The sequence below is a fragment of the Kryptolebias marmoratus genome, linkage group LG11 (assembly GCF_001649575.2).
Source record: "Kryptolebias marmoratus isolate JLee-2015 linkage group LG11, ASM164957v2, whole genome shotgun sequence".
Lineage (NCBI taxonomy): Eukaryota > Metazoa > Chordata > Actinopteri > Cyprinodontiformes > Rivulidae > Kryptolebias > Kryptolebias marmoratus.
In genome coordinates this window covers 11,103,578-11,109,577 of record NC_051440.1, presented here as the reverse complement: position 1 = coordinate 11,109,577, position 6,000 = coordinate 11,103,578, and positions in this window count along the sequence as shown.

Sequence of the window (6,000 nt, the reverse complement as noted above, 5' to 3'; positions counted from 1 at the left end):
ATTTGTGACACTCCATACGTTGCATGTTATACAGTAAAAACACATAAAAAAATATTGTGTCATCACCAAAACTGCAATAAACAATGTTGTAATGTTTTTGCAGTGTATCCACAACTTTATGATATTGTGACATTGTCACTTAATATCACCATAAAATATACAGGATCCTTTACATAATGATTCAAATTATTATCTAGGTTGACTACACATCTAATTACTAAACCAGCTTTGTTTAGTTCATGGTCACAGAGCAAAAGCCTTCCCTAATTGCCATCAGGTGAGAGGCCAGGCACACATTGAACAGATTCCTACAAAATGTCTCGCACAGCCGAGACTCAAACAGGTTCCTGAAGCAATTTACTTCAAAACAGACCCAGAGTCAAATCCAATTATATCCAGTCTAATTCAGTCCCACTATAATACAATAGGATTCAGTATACCATAAAATGCTAACAAATAAAAAGTTGGCTAACTATGGAAACCAGCAGACTGTATCAAATCTTCACTTTAATGCATTTCCTGTGTCCTTAGCAAGCCAAGGGTGGCGGGTGACAGTGGAGAGGAAAACCTTCCTTTTAACAAGAACAAACCTCAAGGAGAACCAGAACCGGTCTCAGGATGAGCAGCCATCTGACCCGACCAGCTGGAGTTTGGGAGGACAGGAATAAGACACAGATAAACACAGAAGTGTTGGGCCAGGAGGAATTTCTATAGTAAGGACAAACAAAGAACAAGGTAATGGTGACATTAATTGTAAATTCCAACATAGAGAGTAGAGAAAGTAAAAACAGCAGCAGAGTGAAGAAATGTGGTCAGTTCATCCTCCACCAGACTAAGTCTATAGCAGAATAACTAAGGTATAGCTCAGGAAACCAAAGCCAATCCTAACTATAGGATTTAACACAAAGGAAAGGTCTTAAGTCTAGTCTTTAAAGTAGACAAAGCATCAACCTCATGAATTAAAACTATAAAGAAGCTGATTCCACAGGAGAGGAGCCTGATCACTGAAAGCTCTGCCTCCCGTTCTACTTTAGAAACTCTAGGAACCACAAGTAAACCTGCAGTCTGAAAGTGAAGTGTTCAGTTAGGAAAATATGGAACAATAAAATCTTTAATATATGATAGAGATTAGATGTTGAGAGCTTTTATGTTAGCAGTAAGATTTTAAAATCTATTCTGAAAGGGAGCTAATGGAGAGAAACTACAATTGAAGAAATACGAATAACTGGCAGAAGCATTTTGGATCATCTGAAGACCTTTTGTATTAAAAAAAATAAAGCATGTGTTTGAAGTTAAAAAAGTTATATTACTTTGAATGTTTTAATAGCACATCATCTCAGTCTATTTCTGTCACAAAGGCGTTTTTGACGTCAGCAACAGAATATGCAGCATGCTGGGAACAGCATTCTGTTGGTAAGTTGCGACAATCTATCGTGTCACATCCCAGCATTAACGAGAGTTTCCAAATGACAGTTTTAACAACATTCCTGCCACTGCTCTGTGTTAGTAGCATTGACTTCAAATGCTCTGTAATTTGTCACACTTTAGCAGTGAAGCGGCGACTCTGTTGTATGAAGAGCAGGATGCGTCACACGGAGGACGTTTAACAGATGTTGCTAAACGAATCAGGGCACATTTGTTTTGTAGCAGTTCAGGCATGTAGCATCAACTCACCAACGTCAGCTTTGGTGGGTTGTAACTATAATATTGTTAAGATGTTATAAATGAAATCTCATAATCTCCACAGGCACAGGTTGTTTTTTTTGCGTATGTGTGTGCTTTAATTATAGTTAAGAAATGCTTATTGTAAATGTACTGTTCTTACAAGTGTCTGAAATTCATATCAGCATTACATCATGATACACATGGCATGTCTCTCCATCCAACAATCAAGTAAAAAGTTGCCTTTTTAAAAAAAAGTGGGGCATTGTCAACATTAAGCGTGATTGACATTTTTCGTCAAACTGAATTCACCGTTTTATAATAATAATATGAATAATATTAATGATAATTTTCAAACACGGAGCAGATTTGTTGTCATGGACAGCTTGCTGTCTTCTCATTAAAAAAACGAAAACAGTGACCCTTGTTTATAGGGATTGTGTGGTGCTTTCACTTTTAAAACACAGAATATTACATATAACAAACATGTACTAAAGGTAAATTTCAGACTATAGTCTATGAAAAGGTGAATATCACATAATTAACTTCCTGTAAATGAAAATCTGGTCTTTTCTATTTTTGCAGGGCAGCTCGTAGTAATACAAATGCACTACTTATGCACATAGCTTTAAAAAAATATTAGTATTATACACTCTACAAACAATCTGTTTCATTTGAAGGTTACCGTAACATTAGCATCTAGCCACCCTGTACACTACTTTTTTTTTTAAATATTGCAACATCTATTATAAATTATGACTTATAAAACAAAACTACTATTTTCTTATGGCTGTGTGAACACACTCACAGGGTTGAGTGGTATCCATTTTTTTTAAATACATCTAAGTCTGTGGTGTACAGTACTGTCACCTGCCTCAAAGATTTGTCATCTTGTCTCATTACTGCATGTAAATTGGGACATTTTAAAGGTTTCTTATGTATTTTCATTCTTATTTTCTCGGATCAAAGATGCGACAGACAGGCAGTATTTTATAGCAATATCACATCACGGCACAAAGGGATTTAAACAGGAAACAAAGGGTTTGTAATGTTACAGTAACATTAAAGAAGCAACATGTCACTTCTAAAAGTTATTATTATTATTTTAGAAATTAGCCTATCAGTATATTAGCCTTATCATGTCCACGTGGAGGACAGCCGACTGCCAACCTTTCAGCTGAAGATGAAGGTGTGATTGTAGCCTACGAGATATTATATTATATATATATTTCCACTATCTTTTATCAACCTGACTAACTCTTGTAATGCACTGTGCTTCCTGCAGTCTTACTCTTTAACAGTAGGTGTCATTACAGAAAAAATCCCAGTCACTTAGTCACATTGATAAACACAGTATATTTTTAATACAATGCTAATTAACCTCATGAAGCAGTAAAAATAACATTTTTTACACCCTTTTCTTGATTACCAGAAACAAACATTTACCTCCTACTAGTTTTAAGCGCCAGGTTTAAACATAAGAGGATAACATTCATTTAGCTTTTTGCTTACCTGGGGTCATTCCATGGTCGATGAAATCCCTTCATGAAATGGAAACTCCATGCAACGTCTCTTGCCAGTCAACACAGACCAGCTAAGGAAACCTAAGGAAACCTAAAAATACAATTTTTCCCAGATGTTCTGATGTGCGTGTGATTTCAGCTCCAAAGGCAAACAAATACGAAATGCCCTCATACGCATGCAAATATAGCTGCAGGCTCGACTTGTCACGCACACTCACATACTCGTACGTCCAACAGCGGGCATACAATCAATCCCTTAACACACTTATCTATGAATTCCTGAGTGGTTAGTTAGCACAAAGGCTTATCTGCCCTCTGAGGCCAAAGTCAGAGTGCATGTACAGAGGAAGGAGCACTTTCCTCATCCCCTCCATTAATAACAAGCTCTGCTGAGTTTTCTTGTCCAGCACAGATTAGATCAGAACCAGTGTTTGATGGTTTGTGCTGCCTGAGAGCTCCAAGTCCTGTTGGACTATATGGAAGCCCTCTTTTTTTCATAAACAGTGATGCTATGGCAAAGCGAAGAAGAAAGGCCCTTGGAAAGTTCAGGTTTGCTTTGGTCTGAGCTCGACAGCACAGAGACAGGAAACAACCTTAACCTCTGGAAGTTATTAAACCCATAAACAAGACACACTGGGCACATATCAGAAACTCCTGCTGTTCCAGTGTCTCACTTTAGCTCCTTTGCAGCACAGGAAGCACTTTTGTTTGATTTGATGTCAGATGAAGGGGTAGCTAAATAATTAAAACCATAAATGTGCTCGAGCTTTAATATTTTAAAATCCAAGACAGTTCCATATTATGCCTAAAACTGGGTAAAAAATAACAAACAAGGTCATGGTTTAAATCCTAGAATATAATTTTTGATGACATGTTTACATTTCCATACTTGTTCCCTTTTCTTTCTTTGGTCTGTGAACCAGAAATTTTATTTTAATTGTAAGTATTTGTGACATGTGCCTCATCAACATCAAACTGGTAGAACAAAGAGAGGAACTAGAAAGTCCACAAGTTTGGTAAAAAAAAAAAAAAAAAGAAAGAGGGTGTTTTAAATTTTTAACAATTGTCATTTCAGCCTTTTAATTATTGAATGGTTACAGTGATGAATATGCTGTGAATAATACAGATCCAGAGAAATGTCTTGGCAGCATAGAATCTGAGAAAATAACTCAATGTACTAGCTCTATTTAAACTCTGTCCACAAAACAGTCTCATAGTAAATCACAGATGAGACACAGAACTAAAATAGCGAGATATGCACATGAACATGAATACATAACTTTGTCAACACCAGCACAGCTTTCAAAACATTGTATCACCAGTGGACATTTCTTTTGCACTTTACTTGTGTCTTTTACACATCGAATGGGACTCTTTACTTGGTAAGAATAAAAAGGATGATTCCTAGCATAATGTATCACGAGCGGGTTTGTTTTTCACTTCAGTGTTTTTTTAAATTTAAACATAATCGGCCGCCGAGATCTGACCTAAGAGTGAGTAAAAGTTAGGTTTGAAGTCAATAAAGAATAAAAACGAGGCGTTACACAAACAGGGATCTTGTGTTACACATGAGCGACAAGAATTGGGAGTTTTTAACATTTTCTTTGCAAGTAAAATGGCTAAATACTCACAGCTGTGAGTTCTTGAAATATTTCTTTAGGGCTGCATAATACAGTATATTAAAAATCTATTGTCATAGCAATACCAAAGAGTGCTGTAATGCTGCTCTTTTACATGCCAATGATATAAAAGCTAGTATATGCACTTCTTTTAGCTGTTAATATCCACATCTGGTTTAGAGGATAGTGGCCGAGATGCTAAATCACAAGGAAAGTGTTGTGAGGACAAAACAGAAAATGTGGGTTTATTTTCATCAGTGTCAATACTTCCCAAGCAAAACTGCACTTTGGAAAGAGGAGGTAAATTACAAAAAATATATAAAAGTTGTATATCTATATCTAGTATATAAATGTTATCCTTGGATGGTTATGGTTATCCATACCTTCACCTCCAAAGTTGCAGGTCAGTGTTTTGGAGCTGCCATCCAGGTGATGAATAATGAATATCCAAGCCAGGACTTCCTGTTTCATTTGCTTGAATGCAGATAAAAACAGGGTGAAAAAAAAAAATGTTAATGACATTGTTTTTTTTCTTTGCTCCTCTGTGTTATATGTGATGTTTAATGAGCCAAGCTATAACCGTTCCCTCCTTCCAATTATTTTCGTGTCTAACAGATGCTTATATTCCAGTGTTGTGTTTGAAGCTGGTGTTATTCAAGCCCCAACTTACTGTATGTGCATGTTTCAACAGTGAGACATCTCAGCTCACTTTGCCTTTCATGGGTATCGTGGATCTGTTGGTGCAGAGCGCCTGTGCACGCACCAGGCTCGTATAAACACTCCTGACACCGGGTAATGTTCAGCGTGTCCCGGGGCGCACACGCACCTGATGGAAAAAAAAACCAAATCTCTTTCGCTTGAAACAAGAGAGCAGGCTAAACACCCAGAAACAACAGAACAGGGCAAGTGATACGTCTGTTAATTAGAGAAATTAATTTGGGCTTTAAAATACCAAAAGGAAATCTAAGGTTTAAATTTAAACACGTGTCTTTGATGTGTGGCCGCTCGAAATCTCTGTTTAAACGATGCCAAATATGTTTCTGTTACCAACAAAGCACTACATTTATACCATAATAATCCAGTCAAATGCTTCAGCTGGGCTACTAACTAACAATATTCTATTTGTGTCTGTTTCCATGGTGACGAGTAAACACTGTGAGTAGTTGGTATGTTTGACTAACTTGAAGGAAGTGACT